Genomic DNA, 24,111 nt, shown 5'->3' on the forward strand with positions numbered 1-24,111 from the left:
CGCCGTAAGTTATACATAGTGTTCCGACCTGAAATGAACACGGCCTGGTCATGATGGACCAGTCTGACCATATAAGGCTGAATTCTTGCTGCCAAAACTATACTAAGTATCTTCTCATCCACATTTAAAAGAGATATGAGCCTATAAGAAGTCGGGAACTAGGGATCCTTTCCTGGTTTAGGAACCATCGCCACCAGAGCTTCCATCATGGTGGTAGGGAGTGCCCTCCTCTCAAGAGCCTCGTTGTACACCTCTAAGAGATGATCTACCAACTGTGGGGCAAATTGTTTATAAAACTCAGTTGGGAGGCCGTTACTACCAGGACATTTTGCGGATTGCATGTTCTTAATTACAGTTAACATCTCTTCTTTAGTAATCAGAGCTCCTAAGGACTCGGTGTCCGTCTCCTCCATGGTAGGGAGCGTCACTACGCCTAAATATTCCAACTGGGTCTGCGAGCGACCGGGGCGGCCGCTGTGCATGTCTGCTGTAAGTGATCTGCAAATGCTGCAAGTATTGCTGTTTGTGTAAGTAACACCACCCCTCTAGCATTATTAAGTTGTAGCACCGGAGTCTGTTCAGTTTCAGTGCGAATTAATCGCGCTAGAAGTGCTCCTGACCTGCCACCCTCCATATAAAGTTGTTGTCTATAAGTGGTGTATCTATGCTTCTCTAATCGAGACCAAGCCTCAAGCAATTCTCTCTTAACGTGTGTCCACTCTGTCAAATTTATTGGAGTCTTATAGAGTGTGGACTCTATGGTTTGTAGTCGTGCTTCCAAGGAGTCAATTTCTGCCTTACGTTTGTGTTGACTCCCCTGATTACAATTTTTAGCGCTTCCCATTCAGTGGCTCTAGAGGAGGAGGAGCCCCAATTTTCCACAAAATAACGTCGAATAGCCTCCTTTACTGTATGCGCATACGGGGGTCCGTGAGGGCCACCGCCCGAAGCCTCCAAAGCGGGATGGACGGACATCCCGGTCCGCTCGACACCGTCAATAACAGTGGAGCTTGATCAGATATATAACACGGCAAATAAGAAATGCTTTAGCTGAGAACAGATAAATAACATACAAATAAAAGAATAAAAACAAGTTTGCAATATGGCTACCAAGCAGAGTTGCTGACTTTGGGCCTAGGGAAAATGGGTTCGAGTCTCGGCATCGGCTGTATAAAAAAAAGGGTGCAACAAATAGAACGGGGATTGGCTCCCCAAAGAGAGAGCAGAGACAGTTATCGGACGGCCGCCTTAAGTGTGTCCACGGTGGCCGTGAGGAAAGAGTCTGCACATGGCAAAGGAAGCAGAGTAAACAAAACATGAATGCTTTTCACTACAAGGCCACCTTCCAACAACAACAAAAAACCGAGGAGCACTTTCAAAGCATGGAAGACCCGCGCAGCTGGGAACAGCGACATGGGAGGTAACCAAGCTGTGTATTGGGCTGCAATGCCCATACAGGAGGAGGGGCCATCACACACAGTACTGTGTGATGGCAAACCCAAATGTTCTCTGAGTGAAGTCACCGGAAAGAGAGCTAAACACACAACAGAGGGAATTTCACAGAAATGCACCAATAAAAAGCCAGCATTTCTGAATGCCACCGATAACAGCCAACGGCAATTGGTGGGTGTGCCAAAGCCCATAGAAGAGGATACAACAGGCCTTCCAGACAGCGCAAGCGCTGTCGAGGCTCGACCTAAGAAAAAAGGGCATGTGCATTTGCTTACTTTTTCCTTTTTTTCCCCTCAACAGTGAAATTAACTCCTGCCTCTACAAGGCTGGAACAACAAATGCATTAGCTTGCCTTTTATGTGGGGATGGGGAAGGTTGATAGTATGCACAATACAGAAAATAAAGAAAAAAGTCCACATAATGACTAGCAAAAGAAATATTCAAATTCTCAAAACAGTAGAGGGTATATAAAATGTGCAGACTATGATACATTAAGGTTGTAGAAAATATACATCAAATAAATAGTTTGCCCATAGATACGAGAGTCAGACCAAAATCAATGTTAATGGCCATTGCTTAGCTGAGAAGTTATTGAAATTGATCACTCTGTCGTGTGATAAAGTATTCTTGACTAAGCAAGACGTATTTCCTGCCACCAGGCTACAGAGGAAGGCTGATCTTCATCTAGCCACCCTTGTGCTTGGATTATAAAACCGACATCAATAAAGTTACTCGGGAATGCCTTATGCTCAGAGAGAATTTGATCACTGGTACTCAACCCAAAAAGAAACAGGGCAGTTGAAGGAGAACAACTAGTACCACAAGTTGTAGATCTTGCAAACCTCCTTGCCTTAGAATCTTGAAATAACCTAATAATCTGTGAACATCAGTAAGAAATCAGTATGCAAAGTTCTACGTACTGCACACCTGGGAGAAAAAGTAAATTATAAACCACACCAAAACATCCATCGAGAAATTCAGTACATGGTAGAAGAGTTGCGATAAATTTGCATAAGCAGATGCACTGGCCTTAAATATGTCACAGGAGTAAATGACTTACAATAGATGGCTGAGGCAAGAGACGAGGAACTGCAGCTACCACTGTCACCTACTTATTCTTAGACCAGATTAAGGCAATCTTTCAACACAAAGAAGTAAGCAAATTAAATAAAACTCCTTGGCAATGACATGAGGTTCACTGAGATATTGAGATCAAAAAACAGTCCTTCAGTTTTACGTATTGTATCCACTGATCAGTGGTGATTTTCAACCAAGGGCACAATTTTTAAAAACACAGGTACCAGTTACCTTATATCAACTGGCCAAAATAATTAATATCCTGCTGGATCCAAATTTGGGAAGAGCTGTCAGTAACAGGGGGAAAGGAACAACTATTACTCTAGATCGGGATCTCTTAAGAAATACTTGCAATCCAAAATGACTTTGAAATATCATATACGACTCTAATTAAAGACAGAGCAGCTTTCAATTTGACCTGCATGAAAAAGTGCGGATGGTTACGTTTACCAAAGAAATGATAGTGATACAGATTGGCAGTTAAGAGATATTTGATGAACGCATAAGCTGGGCCATCGAGATCAGAGTTATTCGCCTGAGTAATACGGCTGCCCAGTGATTTTCAATAATATCAACATACGTCTGGAAGAGCCAAGTCACCACTCTGAAACAGCTTGACCCAACTATTTGTAGACCCTATGATGCTACCTAGCCCTCTGGATATAAGAAGTTATACTTGCCTGCAACTGCTTGAAAAGGGATAGAAGGATGAAGTAGGTAATGGTGCGATGAAAACAAAGGACACTCAGAAGAGCTGATACCCTCATTAAGTTAACCCTCCTCATTAAGGATAGCGCTAAGTTTTGCCATTTGCTGCTGGGTTTTGAATGACAAAGGCACTAAAGCTTAGAGACCAAATACTATCATATTCTGAGTGCAGTTTAACCTCTGGCTACCCGATCACAGAACTGGGTTGTGCAGCGTGTATGATGTTTATTATGAGAGCAAATATTATTTCTGTTAATACAGGTCTGGTGTATCCAGAATGTGAATGAAACACTTCAACCAGTGAAATGATCGCAGGAAGGGCACTATCGGGATATACAGTAATCATAAGTAACTAATAATAACCTAGCACCCGATTTAGAGTTTGACGGAGAAGGTATTTGATTATAACAGTGACACCAACCTCCCCACCAAACTCCCACTCAACTCACATGATTTAAGGCTGGATAGACCAACAGTATGTCGGCAACAGAGCCTACTCCGCTTTCGTTAAGGAATATCCGTCTGATAGCGTGATGGATGGAGGTACTTAGAGTGGGCAGTCAGATGGATATTTTTTCAACGTCCGTCACCACCAGGTAAAAACTTCTATGGTGTGGGGTCAATGGGTTTTACATTTTCCTTGCTTTGGGAGTCTGTTTTTCGAAAATGTAAAACTATGGAACAATTTGATGTCCAGTACTAATGTTGAACACAGCCCTCTGTCAAACTTTTCCAACATTGACAGGAATCACCATGACAGTGGTTCCTGCCAACTATAATGATGTCCTGGGTCCCGGAAGACATTTCTAAATTTGGCAGGCAGAGAAAAAGGAAGGGTAGCAGATGTAAAGTCCTTCTCCGCCATGGCTGCCGTTACTCTGTCCACCAAACCTTAAATCAGGCCAGAAATTGGCATTAACATTAAAGTGACTGAGGTGTGTCAATAGCAGAAAGGAATAATAGAACTGGCTCCAAACATATATTAAAACTGTTATTCAATGAACAGTACAGATGGGAAGAAATTGACAGTTATACATAAATAGGGAGCATTAATCAGTGTGCTAAATAAAATGAACGATAGTATAATTAAGCAGAGGTGCACGGTAAAAATAAAAGGAGAAGTAAAAGCTACTGCCTTTGGCAATGATGCTTCAGATGGGTACTGTGCTCATTTTTATTGGATCTGAGGATAATATGCCTCTAGATTCCTCATCTTGAAATACCCCTGCTGCAGGCGTGATCTAGTTCTGCATCAGCGAAATCTTAAACGCAAATCTCCTCAATATTCTGATGATTCAAGATTTGATAAACCCTTTAACTAGTCTAAGCCTAAGGACCCACTAATTATGGGGTATTTTGTAAGTTGTACAGGGAAGGGATGGACCCTGCAGGACAGTGGATCCGATATTTGTCCTGACAAACCTTCAAGCGAGCTCTAGAAGGGCAGTGTAGAATTTAAAAGAAACAACTTTTCCTGTACTCACAGCCCCCTTCTATTGCCAGTTTACAGGTTCCATGTAACTATATTGGAGATAAAAAAAAATTCTATTTTTGATACCTGATTATTTGTACTTATTAATTGCTGATGTTGCTCTGTTTTCCTTGGTAGGGGAAGGGGGGAGGAGAATTAATTACTTCATGTATTTGGGTCCTGAAGTTACAACCCAAACCTCGCTTGTAATGGATACAGTTTATCATTCTATCTTTCTTCCCTGGTGAAAACATACCACCGATTTTTCAATTAACATGAATGTATAAATTCAACCAGAAGTTGGTGGGGTTTTGTGAATTGACGTGGACAGGAAAATAGAAATATTTTAAAGAAATTCTAACATGGGTCCTGGAGACCTAGTGTGGTTATTGAACCAAGCCAATGAGGACCAGGCCTGTTCTGTCTTGCGACTCACTGTCACAGCTAAAGCTGATGGCAAAGAGGAGCATGGCAGTTACCTGCTACCCTGGTGTCCTGCTTCCAATTGTGAACCGTAAACTGCATCAGTTGTCATCAGACCTGCCTCTTCTTCACTCTCATAAATGTGCTGTTAAATGATGACCGTGGCAAAGGTTACTCCAAGTGATATGCGGTCACGGATTTCCTCTACTGCTCTTGGGCCAGGTGGGGGATTGAAATATTGTAAAGGATAGGGGGTTGGAGGGGCTTAATCACACCCTACACTGGTCTTTGGGCAATACAGGAGGGTTTGTTTGGAGGTGGAATTTGGAGGGTAATTGTATATTTTATGTGAGCCATTAGTATGTTTCTCAGGCCTTCGGGAAAGGTCAATGGGACAGTGAAAAACAGCAGTCAGCTGCCTCCACAAAATATTATTTATTTAAAGGAAGGGAAATCTACTCTGACCCCGGCCTTGGCCAAGGCAGGGTGGGGTCAGTAGCCAAAGAACACTTGCAGCCCATCGTCAAGGCTGATGGGGGGAAAGGGAGGACAAAATGTCCCTTCTTTAAGGGTAAGAAGACAACACCTAATCAGAAACGAGAACCCTCTCGTTCTGAAATGTTAATGCATATGAACAGAACTGACATGCACAAATGCTGATTTTTCAGGTAAATAACCAATAGGCGCAAAATGGAGGACAGCACTATATGTCTGCCATCTTGGTTGAACTTTCGTTAAGACTTTTTTTTTTTTGCTTCTTGCTTATGTAAATTTTGATTTTGAATTAGAAAGCCAGTAGTCTTAAAATTCCTCCCAGTACTTTACCCCTCGCCACAGAAATCTGCAGCAAATTTGGTATGATTAACACGTATATTTCGAACTAACTGTGTTTTGTTAGGAGTTGGCCTAACAGCTAGGGTGGTCGTCCTCGAATCTGGGGAACTGGGTTCGAGTCTCGGCAATGACACTGAAATGTCCTGTGAAAAATGAATGTGTCCTCATGTAACGCAACTGGTGCTATGTAAAGCGCTCTGATACCTGATACCTTCGGGTCAAGTTTGCGCTAAATAAAAACTCCGCAAAAAAAGTGTAGCATAAAGTGGCCAAAGGAAGGAGTTATTACTATTGTAGACTCTGTCTTTATATGGAGTGTCAACCTAAAGCACAGGGATGAGAATGACAGGTCTTTAATATATATTTGTTATAGTACCTGCACTTTGCGGTGCTAGTCTAGCTCCATTATTCTTTTTCCAGGTAGATGCTGATGTGGGTGTCATTGAAGTAGCTGTCTGATGACCTACACCAACTTGAGCATCCATATGTTCAACAATAAAGGCAACCCTGCATTAATTGGCATGGGACACTTAATGTAACACAAAGTGCTTGATTTGTGTTGAGATTTAGCACATGCTGGAGAAATAACAATAAATAGAAATATGTCTGAGAAAAATCATGAATGTTTATATGTTCATATTGTATTTGGTGTTCAACACTGGTCAACCCAAGTGTAAAGAATAAGGAAGGAAGGGTTTGAAAGGAAAGTGTGGAATACAGAAGCTATTTTACATCCAAATTCTTAAACAGACACACCTTTTTATTGGTTTTGTTAATAATATCACAAGATACATTGGCTTCTACTCGCAGTATGGAAGAGCGGTAGGCCATTTGGGATACCATGCTGCCCAACTACAAGTGTCTTGGTGTTTCTGCACTTGGGATAATCAGGCATGGGAAGGGACGAGGGGGTGATTTTTATCAGGTGTGGATCCACACCTGATAAAATCATGAGTAATATGAGGCAGGGGCTGTGGGCATCAGTGCATACCAGCCCCACAAGAGCCCCTCAAACAGCAGAAGGGCAGAATGCAACACTCCCCCCCTTTCAACAAAAGACATCCTTTGTCCAAGACACCCCCCCCCCCCCATTCCCTACTCCCCGCTCTGATTGACAACTCGCACATTGAGTGGCTTTGTCCCCGGAATTAGGCAATACTATCTGAAACAAGGATTGGTAAATACATTCTGTTTTGCCTTTGTGATTAATAAAAATTATTTTTGTTTTAGCTTGCTGAGCAGTTGTGCGATATACTTTTAAAGAACACTGTAAAAGTGTTATGACTATTCTATTGAGAAAGGCAATATATTGTGCAGTAACAGGTGGTAAGGAAGGTCCACACCAGCAGACAGTATACAAATTGTATGCCCCCTGTCAGCAGGATGTACAGCAGGAAAGCATCTAGCAGCTTTAGCTGTTGCAGGGTGGTGGTCAGATACTCCACAAGGAAGCGGGACACTACTGACAGCACGAAGGTCGACATTTTTTACCATAACTTTACAGTGGCGAACTAGGGGGGGGCGATTTGCTGAATTAGCCATGAAATTCCCCACCTCAGACTACCTATGCGTAGGAGCAACAACACCAGCTGAGTAGCCTTGGTGTAGGTTTAAAGATCAGATGACATTTGCACTGTCCAGCCAGACCTAAAAATCCATGTAGGTTAATGGAGAGGTTGTCCTGCGTATCAACACTCATCAAGAATTCCTTGCTGCACAGGAACCCTCAAATCTATAACATTATACTTAGAAGGAATGTAACTTTATGTTGCCATTGTTAAGATGCCAGGTCTAACAATCACTAACTTCATTTTGGAGTTAGCAGTTCCAGAATACTGGGGTGGCAAGCTCAATGTAAAGGCATTTTGAGACTGACACAACGACTCTCTAAAGAGAACGAAGCCCTTGCTAAATCAGAATGAGATTCACATTCATTCTTGAGGTTCACTGACAAGTACAAGATAACCTATGTGAAAGAAAAATATGTATTTGTGCATTAATTTGTTTTCTGTCATGGTACTGCTTTATAAAATATATTGCTGGAAAACAATACTTAGCTCTGTTGTCTGCATGCTCATAGAATTAAACAAATGAACAAAGTCAACAAAAAATCCAAGGACAGAAAACTACTGTTTTATCCCACAAGTAGCATAAAATATCTCCTGTCCTTACCTTACCTACATTTTGATAAAAGGCAAAAGCAAGAACAGGGACTTTGAAGTAATATAATAGATGTCTAGGTGCTGCCCTACATGGGGCTGAGCTATGGGGGCTGGAAAATCTGTCGGACTTAACCCTTGCCGAAAATAAATGCATTAGAGCCATTCTGAACCTGCCAGTGAATACTCCCCTCTCGCCGCTAAGACTTGATCTTGGTTTAAAACCCATAGACCACTTTGCTATCCTCAGGGCACTTCTGTTCTGGATTAGGGTATGGACTAGTGACATACAGGTCCCGGTGAAGGAGGCCCTGGGTGAGCTGATTGCCCTGCATAAACAAACAGGTCGGATTAAGTGGTTCAACAAGGTCAAGGACTGGTTTCTAAAATTAAGGCTGGGGCATTTCTGGGAGGAGCCAGGGTACAACACTAAATCATTGATTCCCCTTCTTAAAAAAAGGTATTGGGAGTTCATGGTCTCAGAAAGTTTAGAATATACTGCACATGGCACTTTAACTGCGAGCTTTTTAAACTTTAAAGGAGGGTTTGGTTTTGAAATGTTTCTGTATGACATCGAACCTCCCCAGGCACGAGCACTGTACACTCAATTTAGATACGGAGCTCTCCCTTTAAATGCAAGAAGAAGTACCTGGGGAAATGCGTTTGTTACTCCGTTGTGCCCTACATGTCACACTTTCCCTGAGACCCTTGGGCATTTTCTCTTTTGTTGTCCCTCCTATATTGACCATAGGAAAACCAAGATAACTCCAGTTTGCAGCTTACTATCTTTTAATCGCCCTTGTGAAGCCATACGTATTTTCAGATCAGACACCACAAGGTGGCTTGTGTTTGCTATCCCGAGATTTCTGCTCTTCGCCTGGTGGAAGAGGTCAAAAATGATTAAAACTGCTTCTGAAAATCAGTCTTGTTAATTTATCCTAATTTGGCCTCATGATACGATCTTGTGTATATAGCATTTATATTCAAAGAAGTGTAAGTCTGTTTTATCATACGAACTTTTTAAAAGAAATATTTTATTGTCATTTTAACCATTTTTATCCTTATGAATTGTTTTTACGATGTAAATGGTAATATTCTTGATCGAATAAAGATATATATAATAGTAATATAATAGATTTCCCCTAAACCATTTTCCTATTGAACATGCTTTGTTACAATCTACACAGGTTCCCTTTTTGTTTCATTAGAGATGTGTGGAGCCGCTGTGATAAACTTAGTCTGAATAAATGGTCTGAGATTGTTCCTAAAAGGTTTAAAAATCCAGAGAGCCTAAGTGAAGGTTGAATCCAAAGCCCTGAAAGAAGTTGTCAGGGAGGAGTCCGGCTGCAAAATGAAAGTAAAGTAGGACTTTGAAGGCTTCCACAAAATGCAGGGATCAGCAAGGCATACATCAATGCAGTTAAATGTGTGTTTACTATGTAGGTCATTTGTCAAATGAGCTGGCCTGCATGGAGACAGAAAAAGGGTGAGAAAAGTCTCCTGACTCAGGAGACCGTTCACTATACTCTGTGTTGGGACCATACATAGCAAGTAAATAGTGAGATTCTCTCTGAATTGATCTGAGCAGCTCTTCACCTGCTGCATTTGGTTTGCCCGAAGAGGAACAGTGGGGAGTTAGTATAGAGCTACACAGATCTGGGGATGCTATCTTGACCCGAAATACAATAGCCATAGAAAGAGAGAGGTTTTTTCAGTTATACTCTAAGGAAGAGAGACCTGAACTTGGTATGCCAAAGCCCAGTCGATGAAGTTCAGATGCCTCATTCACTTCTGGCAATGAAGGGCTAGAGAAAAGAGGGCCACCATGTTAGTGGTCCCAATGGGGGTGTGATTCAGGCACCTATGCTGAGTGATGCTCCCAATTACCAACTAAGGCAGCATTCTTGCTAGTAGCCCATGGGCACTTATCGAATTACTATGACCTAAAAGGCTAACCCAGCTATCCATCATCAGTTGCTTGCAACAGTGGACGGGGATACTCAGCCTCCAGTCTTGTGCCCCTCTTAAATTACTGACATAATTGTGATCCACCACCATATATTTTTTCCCAGAACTCCCAATGTGGTCCCTGAGCCAGCGGTTAAGACTATCATAAATGGCAATCCCCAAAACTGTTGAAGCTGAATATGGGGGCACTTTTGGACAAGTATAAAGCCGTGGAATAGCTTTCCTGTTCTAGTTGCCAAAGGCTTGCAGCAACTGAGAGATCTAGCCACAGTGCCACTAAGAGCTGAGCATGTGGTGTCATCCAATGGATTTGGCACCAGTGCTAGTTTTAGTGGGGTCTCAATGTAGTCAAAAGTCAAAGTGTGAGAAGTATAATAGGAAAAGACCACCGTTTTTCAAAATTAATTCCGGTACTGCCTTTCAAGAGGTATTTCAGGTACATTCAAACCTTCTATTTTATCATTATATAACAGTAGTGGTGACATCTATTTTTTACAAGAAACAAGAGCAGTCAAAGTGAGCAAGAGAGAATGCAGAAAGAGATGTATTAACCCACAAAGCTCTATGGTACATGATGTTGCATGTAATGTACATAGCTTTTCTGTGATTTTACTGGTTATGAACAGTTTCACTCAAAAACCTTTTACGATTCATGGTAGCTTGATTTCTGGACAGATAGCCCCAAGGAAGGCCTCGAACACCCCCCAGGTCTCTATTGCTATTTGTATCTAAAGTAATGAAGAAACATCAGAGGCGAGGTCTGATACTAAGTCATCAGTTTGAATTGGCATCAGTGGATTTGGCAAGAGTGCTAGCTTTTCTCTGCTGCAATATTGCAACGTAGTGTTGTCTGCAGATTGGCCTGCCATCGAGTGGAGTTTGTGGCTTCCCAAATGTGTAGTCCCACGGCATGAGGTCTTCCACACAAGGCAAGCGTGGTTGCGAGCGCCATTCTCTCATCCCCAGTGTCCGAAGAATGACGCAAGAGCTCCATCTCCCAGGACACTCACCATTATTAAATCGAGGCTTGGAACGCATGTGTTCCAGGCCTACGGGTTTCCATATGGACCAAAGAGTGGCCAGTACAACAGGAGCAAGCTGTTACCGCTGCTGTAACCATAGGACCAAGGCACGGGCTGCACTATGTCATGCTCTGGAGTGGTGGATTCCCAGGTAATTAAGGGGAACAATGGAGCAAAAGCACTTGCGGAGATAAAGAGTGAGACGCTCAAGTAGGTGCGAGGTCTAAGGGGCAGACTGGGGATAATGTGCAAACTAAAATAAATGCAGAATAGAGTGCCACCCCCAAGGACACTCACCATGATTAACTTGGAGGCTTGGAAAGTGTATGTTCCAGACCTATGGGCTCCCATATGAGCTAAGAAGTGGGTGGTACAACAGGAGCAAGCTGTTACCGCTGCTGTAACCACGGAAATAAGGCACGCACTGCATTGTGTCGTGTTCTGGAGTGGTGGATTCCTAGGGGAACAATGGAGCAAAAGCAATTGCAGAGATAAAGAGTGATAGGCTCAAGTAGGAAGGAGCGTGGCAAAGGGCAGAATGTGGATAATGTAGCAATTAAAATAAATGCTGGAAAATAGTTTCAGAAAAGCGGATGGAAACAGTACTTCAGCCCAGGAAACTAATAAGAGAAGCACATGAGGAACAACAGGAATGAGTATGCTACAGCCAATAGAAACTGTGAAAAAGTAAGTGGCAAGCACAGGAACCAATGGAAAGCAAAGGGGCGGGATGTAATCCCCTTTTAACATTTACAAACTAAATATAATAGATTTCACAAGCACAGCACAAGCACAGTGCGGGCGAAACCTAAATAGGCTCCTACAGGTCCCATGGTTATTCCTCATTCCAGGGACAATATTGTAAGACCTGACATCCTTAGCATGGTTTCCCCTGTCTTTTTTGCCTCTACCGCATGTATTTTTGGACTGTGTGCTGCATTTTGTTTTTGCTGATTTAGGTACATTGGGCGCTTTGCCACTGCTTATAAATGCCAAAGTGCAAGTTCTCCCTGGGTAAACTGTGATTTTGATTGGTTATCCATGATTGGCATATTTGATTTACTGGTAAGTCGCTAGTAAAGTGCACTGTGTGCCCAGGGCCTGTAAATCCAATGCTACTAGTGGGCCTGCAGCACTGATTTGCCAACCATACCAGTAGCCTTTCAATGGGTCTCAGACCTGCCACTGCAGTGTTTGCGCTCAGTTTTCAACTGCTAATTCGACCTGGCAAGTCCATCCACTTGCCAGACCCTAACTGTCCCTTATCTTACATGTAAGGCTCCACTAAGGTAGGCTCAAGGTACCCCCATAGGTAGGGTGTAATTTATGTGAAAGGTATGACATGTGCAGGTGTGTTTTACATGTCCTAGTAGTGAAATATTATGCAATTCGTTTTTCACTATTGAAAGGATGTCTGTCCCCTAGGTTAACATGAGAGCTGCTTTGTAACATCTTACAAGTGTAACTTTCCATTGGGACAAGATAGAGATTTGGAATTTAGGCTTTCTGAACTCAGAATTTGATAACACACATTTTAGTAAAGGCAGTTTTTAAATTGTGTGTTTGAAAATGCCACTTTTAGAAGGAGGGCATTTTCTTGTTAACCATCCTGTGTGCCTCTGCCTGTTTGTGTATTCACAGTCTGGTTTTGTAGTGACAGGAGCTGGGGATGTGCATTCACTCTAGACAGTCACAAGGGGGGTTGAGGTGTGCCCTGCCTTTCCTGGGTAACTTTTAGCCAGGCTGAATTGACCTTTCTGCATTTAGAATAGTGGGAGGAGTTTTCACTAGCACCTGAATAGGCTGTGTTTGCTCTGCAGAACACTGTCTCCACCTACTGTAGTGAAGCTGGACCCGGGAGGACAGAACTGCTTTGTACTGAGATCAGAAACACTTGAAACAAAGACTACAAAGTGAAAATGGGTATAAATATTAGACCTAAAACCCCAGAACTTTAGATTACTTCTGGAACCAAGAGGAACCTCTGCCAAGGAAGAAGAGCTGAAGAGCTGTAAGGAGACTGCCCTTTGCTGTGTGTTGCTTTGCGGGGGTTGGCCTGCAGTTGCTGCTTCTGCCACGGAGAGGACAAAGACTGGAACTTTGCTGTAAACCTGCTTGTGAAGAATCTCCAAGGGCTTGTGTGTGCTTGTGTCCTGTTCTGAAGTCTAAGGGGCACAGAGACTTCACCACCAGCTTCCTTTAACTCCAGTTCTGGGAATTCTGACCTGCCAGGAGGTGATTGATCCAGTTCTGGGCCTCTGGAGATTGTTCCCGTTGCTGGGAGATGAAAAAGCTTGAAGATACCAAGAAAATTAACGTATCGCCCTTCCAGCTCCTGCTTTTCTGACATAGCACCGCCGCACAGGAAGAATTTCCACGCACTGCCACATTGCGGCCAAAGATTTAAAGCAGCATCTGTCAGTGGCTGAAAAAATCTGCTGCATGCCGAGTCCAGTGCACCGACCTCTGAAGCCGGAGCTCACCACACCGACTCTGAGGCAGGCCCAGCTGTGTGGCTGAAAGAATCGACGCATCCTGGGACCGCGGCTGAAGAAATCGACGTAACACCTGTTTTTCTGCCGCTGCCTCGACCTCCAGCGCGTCCAGAGATTTCCAAGCATCGCATCTGTGTGGCAAGTTTTCCAAAGCAAACGTCGCTAAAGCTGTGAGTCAGAATCCCACATCCGGAGGTTCCATTATTCACGAACCATTCAATGATCACATTAAAGACCAACAAAATTGTGCATTGCTGTGACAGTCATTGAACGTAAATATTGATTTCGTAAACAAACTCTAAAATCCAGCTCTTCAACAGCACCACAAAATCAGAAACAGTGACTATTCTCTTTGCAGCACTTGGATTGATTTGTTATCGCTAATCTAGAAAATTAAGCGTGGACCATACATCAAGTATTGCCCTGTCTCAAAGTTTTAACTAGATCTCCGGTCATCCCATATAAATCAATTGGAGATTCTACATATGTTCCAGCTGTGGCTCTTTTCTCCTGACGAAGGCACCCTGCTGTGCCAAAACACGCGTAGAAACACCACCAGTCATTCGAATTCATGCCACATTGTTTTTAATTGGACTTTCATTTTTAAAATTATTTTGTGTCATTCTATATTATATAAATTGTCAGACGTTTTCATTGTTCATGCTTGAATGAGAGTGAGATTGTTGGACGTGAATGTGAGAGTATGGTTTTTAAAGTCACTGTGAAAAATATTTAAATAAACTATTTTCCTGTATTTTTGACAAATAATTTGGTTGCCTATTTTTCTTTCCGTTGATCTATTGCCTTATTATCACCCACATTTTCGAAGTTGGTTGCCTTAAATATGTACATTGACTGATTATTGTCCCTACCTTAAGGAACCTTTATCCTAATAGTAGGGGGCCTCCTCTTTTGCATTATATCACCCGTAGACCAGAACAATCTTGGAATCGGAGCATCACTTCCCCCTACACTCCAGATTCGACGCATCACTTCTGGCGTGCAGCAGAACTGTTGTACCGCTTCCCCAAGGACTCAGGATTTGAAACATCGCTGTGTTTTCCGAAGCTTCCCTCCTCTGCGGCTGTTTTCCTATGTGGATTTTGACGCATTTTAGGTACTTTAGGTAAAAGTCACGCTTCCATAGTTTTCTATGGACAGAGTTGCTTGAAACTTTTTAAAAGTCATATTTTGAATTGTGTATGTTGGATTTTTGTCGTTTTGGTCTTGTTTGGTTTTAGATAAAGATACTTTATTTTTCTAAACTGATGTGGTGTCTATTTGTAGTGTTTTCACTGTGTTACTGTGTGTCTGGGTGCAAATACTTTACACATTGCCTTTGAGATAAGCCTGTCTACTGGTGCCAAGCTACCAAGAGGGTGAGCAGGGGTTATCTAAAGTGTGTTACTCCCTTATCCGGCCTAGAAGGAAGGGTCCCTACCAGTGGCGTAACAAGGTCCCATGCAGCCCCCACAGTGTGGGGGGCATGAGCTCCAGGGGGGCTCTCAGCACAGTAGCCTGGCGTGACAGTATCTGACTGAGTCCGGAGGAGGGGGGCCCTCCATCTAGTTTTCAGGGGGCCCGTTAAGTTTCAATACGCTGGTGGTCCCTACTTGGACAAAGGTGCATGCCTCTGCCAACTAGAGACTCCCATTTCTAACAAATATCTTGTGGTTGCAGGATTTAGATCCAGGGATACAGAATCAGTAATTTCGACACCAGTTTCTTCCAAACCTAAATCCGGCCATCTCGTAAAGGGGCCTATAGTGCTTTCAGCATAGATAGACTCACCAAATCCAACAGAGTTCAGAGAAATGTCTGCCTCGCTAGAGAGTACAATATAAACACGATACTTATATTTAGTATAGCAGCTTGTCTTTAAATCCAGATTCAAAAAAAGGAAAGTAACAATACTGGAAAAAGTGAACCTTTTCATTTAACTTCCCGTCCTCTGGCAGACTGAGAACTGGTAATTCATAATTGGCCCCTTTATAAAGAAACGTGTGAGCTCTGTAAAGGGATGCTTTCACAATGGGCATGTACAAAGGATGTGAAAAAAGCACATTAACTCCGAAGCATGAATCTGGCGCTGGGAAGAAAGCATCTCTGATTGCAATTTGCCGTTCTGCAGATTTAATTTTGCGTAAATATACTTTTTTACAGAAACTGCACAATGCTTTCATGCCACGTGCACTTGAACATTTGAACCATTGTACTATCAGCCCATCTGACTTTCTTAGCTAACGTTTCACTTTGTGACGGCTTCGAAAACTCTTAAGTTCGACAAATACTTAGCGGTGAAAAGAATACAATTTCGCCTTGACTGCGACTGGTGGGATTCTAGGCGCAGGATGCCTTTGCCAGTATAGAATGAGCAGCTCGCGCCGGGTAAAGCAAACTGTCGTTAAATGGAAGGGTCATGGTGTGAGGACAGCGGGCAGCTCTGGGACTCGTTAGCAGTGGACGAGTTTTAGAAATGGAATGGTTTCTTTAAAGCTAATTTGACATGGGTGAGGCAGCAGCTGGACACGTCAAACCCATCAATATTTTACAAGCACCTATTGACGTTCAGTCACAACAGAACGCGCCAAGGAAAGTGTCAGGAAAGTAAAGCAGGCAGCAGAGCATAAAGATGATTTGACAGAAGGGACCCAGACAGAAGGTCGTAGATATTTTTATACAGGTGGTGTTAATCAAGAGATAACAAGCTACGGCTAGATATACCACAGACGCAACTTGCTATTGAATGGAGTGGGAGCTGTATCCCACATTAAAATGCTAAAAGATTAAATTGTCGACATTTACACTATGACTTGTAGATTTTTTACTTCTAAGTTAGCTTGCATCTTCGTTTGCTTCATTACGAAACTTCATCAGAAATTCTTTAGAAATTCTGAGACTGCCAAACTACAGGTTCACATTCGGTATGGGACTGGACAGAAGACCTCGGTAAGATGAATTGGCTGGAGAAATCTTTGTTCAAGTACAAATTGTTCAGGGAAATTTGATACTGTTAGGCCTAGCATTCTTAATGTTTTCCCCCTAACTTTTTGCCTTCAGACCTCCTGGTTTAGTTGGCCTTAGGACTCTGCCCGCTTTACCACTTCTAAACAGTGCTAACGTGTTTGTGCTCTTTTCCCCAAACATGGTAACACTGGTTTATACAGAAGTGGCATATTTAATTTACTTGTAAGCCCCTATTAAAGTGCATGGGAAGAGGTGTGGTGCAGTGGCCAGGGAGGCTGACTCCGGAACATGGGGGCTCACGGTTCGATTTCCGGCGGCAGGTTAGACCAGCACCTTGTGACTCTGGACAATAGCTTGCTTAATCTTCCCGACAGCCTCCAGCGCCGGGACACATCGCCTGAGGTAGCTGTGGCCTTTAGAAAAAAAAACAAGAATTACATATGCCCAGCATCCGAAATTTAAATACTACTAGTGGGTCTGCAGCACTGATTGTGCCACCCACTTAAGTAGCCCTTTAAACATGTCTCAGGCCTGCCATTGCAGAGCCTGTGTGTGCAGTTTAAATTGCCATTTCCACCTGGCAAAATAAACCTTTTGCCAGGCCAAAACCTTCCTTTTTAATACATATAAGTCACCCCAGGGTAGGCCCTGGACAGCCCAGAGGGCAGGGTGCAATGTATTTAAAAGCAGGACATGTACTTTTGCATGGCCTGGCAGCGAAAAACTCTTACATTCGTTTTCACTACTGCCAGGCCTACCTGTCCCATAGGATAACACTGGAGTTGCCCTATTACATTTTATACGTGTCATTTCTAAATGGGAAGAGATGACCAGTTCATGTTTGGTGTCACTGGAATCCTAATTAAAAATTCTATCCTAAGGTGAAGCCAGATTTTAAATTATAATTCCAAAAATCCCACTTTTAAAAAGTTGCTATGTTCTTGCCTTAGCCATTTGGTGCCTGCAGCCTGTCTCTGGTCACATGACTGGGTGTAATTGGCAGTTGGGCTTTGTGTAATCCTTCTAGACAGCCAAACACAATGGGAGCTTAGGTGTGACTTGATGGGACATCACAGGCAGGAAAGGAGGGAGGAGCTGAGCCCAGCCTCACTTACACCTGAACAGGCTGTGCCTGTCTCCACACAAAGGGCTTCCGATCCCCTGTAGTTAGTCTGGAGCCAGGGCAGGGAAAGCCGGGCATCTGTGCACTCCAAGGCACAACTGTGTATAAAAAAAGGACCTGAGACACCATCTCTTCAGTACACTTCTGCACCTGTGGATACTCTGTCAGGAAGAAGGACTGCTGTGCTGCTACAAGGACAGCTGCTCTGAAAGAACTGCTGCCCTGCTGTGCTGACATGCTGCCTGCTGCCCTCTTGCATGGGTAAGAAGGACTGAACTTGCACCTCTTGAACCCAGAACCAAAGTGTCTCCAATGGCCAGTTAGCTGGTCTCTTGATCTTAAGCCTCAGGGACATAATAGGCTTCCTACAACCTTCCCTGCATCTGGACTCTGACATATATGAGTCTACCCTGCCAATTGGTGCCACCTCAGTCCTGGACCCTTAAAAGTGGGCTTAAGGTGCTTTGCCAGCCTCTGTGGTACTAACGGAGCAGCCTCGAGCAGAACAGACATCTCCGCTGCTGCATGGCTTGGATCTGTCGCAAAGACTCACATTGCCACCGCAGCCTGCATTGCCTTCGGAAATGACACTGCACAGCGCATCCTCAGCATAGGCCCTCACATCTCTCATTGATGGGATCGGACTCCGCATATCCGCCTCGCAGCTCTTCCAAACCAATGCATCACCCCGACTGCACGCTGCATCCTCAAAGCTGGACTTCACATCATAAGCCCCATTAACGGGATCTTCAATGACTATGCAGGCCCTCGCAAAACAGACTCACTGCATCTTGGAACTGGTGCATTGCTTTGGTTGTGCGACGCATCTTCGACGTGGACCACCGCAACGCTGTGCAAACCAGGATTTAAGGTACTCTGTTCAGCTGGCCTAACTGGGTCCTATAGCCGGCCCGCGCTTCATCACATTAAGCCTGGACTTGTGACTTTGCAGTTGGAGCTTTATGTCTTTTGGCACTATTTTTTCTGGAAACTTTAAAATTCAATACTGCTGGCTCTACTCACTTTGGTCTTGTTTTATTTATTAAATTAAGCTCTATTCCTCTAACCTGCTATGGGTTTTGTTGTTGTGTTTTCGCTGCTTTACTGTTTGTAGCGTTGCACAAATACTTTTCACATTGCCTCTAAGTTAAACCTGACTGCTCTGTGCAAAGCTACCAGGGGGTTCAGCACAGGTTAATTTAGGGTTTTGTTTGGGCCGCACCCTGACTATATTTGTGGTTGCTGCTTGAAGAGGGATTCTCTCCCAGTCAACCAGTAACCCAATTTCCAACAGATACCACCATGGGTAATTTGATGTGTTTATGGCCTTCATTAAGAGCGACTCAGTAAATGGTGTGATATTTATTGCACTTGCTAAAATTTGACAGCTGAATAAGAATTTTTCAGGTGTGATAAAAAGAAACAAGTTACTTACCTGTACACTATGGTTCTCCAGTATTGATATCTTTCATAGATTCACATGCTTGTATCTTCCCCGTCGTCATGGTGGGAGTCTCGCGGTAAATGAAATAAATAGCAGTAAAAAAAAAACTGTCTAGATACCATAGATAAGCATAGACTTTGGTAGCCCAATACCATCATTATGTGGTCCAAATGCCAGCCAATGAGACTCCAGCCCTGAGATCACACTCCCCAGCAGAGCCACCATACCTCAGATTTCCAGCCCCGAGAGTGAGCCAAGGAAGTAATCAGAGATAAAAAGTGGTCCGCCTGAGAAACGGTAAGTAAATTGTTTCTTCTCCAGTATTGAATCTTTCATTGATTCACATGCTTGTATCAGAATAGAAAGCAGTACACTTACAAGGAAGCGTTTCCAGGAGAGCACTCATCTCTTACTCAGGCTCTGCTTCCTGTTTGTAAGGCTGACCAATATCCTCTAGAAGATAGAATAGGTTGTGTGTTTCAATCTGTATCATTTAAAAAAAGGGGGGGACCAGAAGCCTTTATTTAAACCAGGTCCTGCACATAAGGCTTCAATTGGAACTATGCTTCAAAGGGGTGTGCAGTTCCTAACAGTGGGACAAGGGGCCCGGAGCAAGGGTAGGATTCATGCTAGTTGCCTGCCACCCAGCCCATCAGAGCAACAACGTGCTCTGAACTCCCCCGTAAGGCCGTAGACTTCGATACTGGGGGTCTACAGTAACCCAGTATAAGTCTACTAGGGTTTCACTGAATCTGGATACCACACCATACCTAGGGAACCAGACCTTTAGTAGTGCACCATTCACTCACTTAGGTCCTGATGAAGTGCCACACAACCCGTTAGGGGAGATAAGGGCATGAAACATGTCGGCCCATTACACTGCGAGAGCCCTTTAGGAACATTACATCCACGCAGGGCCTCCAAACATTTTTTAACTAAGCTGGAACTACCTTAACAAATAAAATATTTCTGAATAGGACTGCTCCAGACTTATTTAAAAACTCACCACCCGTGCACTACTCTTTCCTTGCTCTCATACCCGCACGCACCCCACGGCTTCTTAAAAATATCACTGCCAACGAGCCCCGTTTACGGGAGCCCGTAGAGCATTGCAGCGCCGGCCCGACGAGTAGCATAGCCCAATGATGAAGCATGACAACCTTTGGGGTGTGTGAGGGCATCACAAAGAAAGACCTGCCCTTGCCCTTGTCCCCCTGTTAGGAACTGCAAACCCCTTTGAAGCATAGTGTCAACCTGTATCATAACATCAAATACTACACAAAATTCAATGGCATATAGTAAGAAAAATATTCAAAGCAACATTTTAGGAAAAGACATTCACATGAGAAAAGAGACATTTTCTTTGGACAAAAAACATTGTTAGGTAAATACCTTAATGAAACAGGTGACGCAGCACGGCTTGTCCCACTGCTGAATCTGCTTTCCAAGCTGTGTCCAGACAGTAGTGCTTGGTAAATGTGTAGACATTCTTCCACGTTGCCGCTCTGCAAATATCCGGAAGTGATACTCCCGCAAACAATGCAGTCGAAGTCGCCATTTTTCTGGTTGAGTGAGCTTGCACCTTCAAGCATAAAGGATTTCCGGCTTTCTTCTGACACAAAGTAATGGCTGAAGTTATCCACCTGGATATGCTAGTCCTTGACAAAGCCAAACCTTTCCTGGGTCCAGCAAACGCTATTAACAACTGACTTGTCTTTTGAAAGGACTTTGTCTTATCAATATAACATTTTGACATCCAATGTGTGCAAAGATTTTTCTGCTGCAGACAATGGGTCTTTAAAATATGTGGGAAGAACAATAGGTTTGTTGAGGTAAAAATTTGAAGGGACTTTCGGAATCAATTCAGGGTTTGTTCGTAAGATCACCTTGTCTGTCTTGAATTGAAGAAAAGGCTCTGTGATGGAAAAAGCCTGAATCTCACTGACTCTTCTAGCTGACGTCAGAGCCAGGAGTAGAGCTACTTTCCAAGATACAAACTGTAGGTCAGCTTTGTGAATCGGTTCGAATGGTGGTTTCATGAGTTGTGCCAAGACTGTGTTCAACTGCCATGGTCCTGATGGATATCTAATTGGAGGGAAAACTCTGAATAATCCTTTTAAGAACTCCTTTATCACATTCTGCGACCAAAAAGATGGATGACCTGGCTTTCTGCGATACCTTGAAATGGCAGCCAGATGTACTTTGACTGAGACCTGCCTTGGCCAGATGCAATAGATAAGGGAGAACCTGCTCCGCAGAAGAGTGTAAGGGGTGAAGAGACTATGTCAAGCACCATTGGCAAAACCTCTTCCACTTTGCCACATAGGTTTTGTTTGTGGAAATTGCATGAGAGTGGGAGAGGATATTCCGGCATTCATCATACATTTTTAAGGACTGAAATTCGTATTCATGAGGTTCCATGCCGACAAGTTCAGCGAGGCCAACTGGGGATGCAGAACTTGCCCCCTGTTCATGGAGATCAAATTCTGGATTAGAGGAAACTGTACCCTGGGAGCTACTGATAAGTGGAGAAGCTCTGAGAAACAGAATTGTCTCGCCCATGCCTGGGCTGTTAGAAATAAATGACACGGTTCCCATCTCATTTTTCTGAGCACCTTCGGAATCAGCAGGAATGAGGGAAATGCATATGCGAACATCCCCGTCCAACGGAGCTGAAGAGCATTCCCCCAAGACCCTGGCTGATGTAATCTGCTTGCAAACTGTTTGCATTTTTTGTTGTGGCGATTGGCAAACAGATCTAGAACTGGAGTGCCCCATAAGCGAAAAATTCGAATGAGCTGATCCTGATTCAGTTCCCATTCGTGACAAACACTTGCTGATCTGCTTAGCGAATCTGCCCCTATGTTGTGTATTCCTCGAACATGTTGAACTTGGAGAGAGATATTGTGCACCAGAAGCTAGTTCCAGATTTCGTGAGCTTGCGTTGAAAGTGGCTTTGATCTTGTTCCTCCCTGTTTTATTAAATAAAACATTGTTGTTGTACTGTCTGTTCTGACTAGAACTGGAGAATTCTGGATTCTGGGGAGAAAAGGCTTGAATGCCCAAGAACACTGCCTTTAGCTCCAATAAGTTGATGTGTAATTGAGCCTCTTGTTTTCTCAAACGTCCTTGAATTTCTAGGTCTTGAAGATGCACTCCCTATCCCTGTAATGATGCATCTGTTGTTATTATATAACTTAAAAAACATTAAAAACATCCTGTGATTCTGGGCAAATCACTTAATTGCCCCGTGCCTAATGACTGTGTGTCCTCATGTAACGTAACTGGTGCTATGTAAAGCGCTCTGATACCTGATTGGATTCGGGTCAAGTTTGCGCTATATAAAACTTTGCAAAAAAAAAAAAACTGGGAGATTTTGGTTAGAAGATTAGCCCTTCTGATAAGTTCTGTCTTACTCCCCACCATGACAGCGCCTCCTTTATTTGAGGATTGATGAGAATCCGATCCTCGAAGGAACCTTGATGTTGTACCCATTGAAGTCCAGAAGTTCTTGTAGAGGCCGCATGTGAAGCAGACAATTTGGGACTAAGGGGATGCAAGATGACATCATCCCCAACAAGGATTTGAATATCCTTACTGAAGTGAACCTTCTTTTCTTTAGTTGTGAGGTAAGCTTCAGAAATTTTGGGATGCGTTCCTCTGAAGGGTACGCTTTTGCTTCTTTGGTTTGTAATAACGCTCCTAGAAATTGAAGAGACTGAGATGGAGTTAAATAAGATTTTTCCATGTTTATGCGCAATCCTAGAAACTGGAAGAGATTCATGCAACATTCCAGGGATTGCCAAGTGTCTCTGAACGATGCACCCTTTATTAACAAATCGTCCAGATATGGATAAATCTGATGACCTTACTGTCTCAGATACGCTGCCATCGGCGCCATGCATTCCATGAACACTCTTGGCGCGGATCGAAGACCGAAGGGTAACACTCTTAACTGGTACGGTGAATCTGATATACCATCTGTGACGTACGTGTATTGGAATATGGAAGTATGCATCTGCTAGATCTAATGATGTCATATAATCTCCTCTTCTTAGCATCCTCAGAATTTCCTGAAGGGATAGCATACGGAAAGATTGCTTCCTTATGAGTTTGTTTAAGCCTCTGAGATCCATTACCTGTCTCCATTTGTTTGATTGTTTTTTCCGTATGAGGAAAAAATGCAAGTAGAACCATTTCCCTCGCTGTTCAAGAGGGACCTCCTCTATTGCTCCTTTTACCAAAAGGGACAGAACATCCACCTTGAGGGCCGAGAGATGTTGCTGTTTTCTGTGAATGGGAGGACGATCTGAAGGTTTGCAGAGGAACTCTAGGGTGTGACCCTGACGAATGATGTCTAGCACTCATCTGTCTGACGTTATAGACAGCCATTGATGGAAATAGGAAGAAAGATAATGGGTCTGATGGAGGCTGTGGAATGACGAGGTGGTTGGTGCCTTGGGATTGTCACTGTCTTCGATTGGTGTCCTGTAATTTTCCTCTTGACAAAGGTTTTCGTCTGGACTGCTGCTGCTAAGACGAATTTGAGGATCGAAATTGCTGTGCATTTGAATACTGACGATATCCTTGTTGATGGTAGGGCTGATATCTATAGGATTGGTAGGACGATCTTTGTTGAAAGTGTCCTCTTGAACCTCTGCCACGAAAGGAATGAAATCTGCCTTGCTGCAGTGAACCCAATGCCCTTGCAGTATCCGTATCCTTCTTAATACCTTGCAGAGCATCATCCACGTGACTGTCAAATACATTTTCTCCATCTAAGGGCATGTCCACTATTTTAGTCTGCACTTCCGGCCTGAATGAGGTAGCCTTAAGCCATCCCTGCCTGCGAAGCGCTATGGCTCCTGCCATTTGTCTAAACGCCACCGCTGATATATCCATAGCTATGTCTATGGATTCTGAGGCTACTCTAGCTCCATCGTGCAATATTAGAGTAGCTTCTTCCTT

At 43.4% G+C, this 24,111-nt stretch overlaps 1 protein-coding gene across 1 annotated transcript in view; it reads right to left on the reverse strand.

Moving 5' to 3' along the window:
* CFAP58 (cilia and flagella associated protein 58) overlaps positions 1-24,111 on the reverse strand; it is a 617,117-nt gene that overhangs the window by 272,749 nt on the left and 320,257 nt on the right. The window lies entirely within an intron of this gene.

This window comes from Triturus cristatus, chromosome 1_2, assembly GCF_964204655.1.
Source record: "Triturus cristatus chromosome 1_2, aTriCri1.1, whole genome shotgun sequence".
Lineage (NCBI taxonomy): Eukaryota > Metazoa > Chordata > Amphibia > Caudata > Salamandridae > Triturus > Triturus cristatus.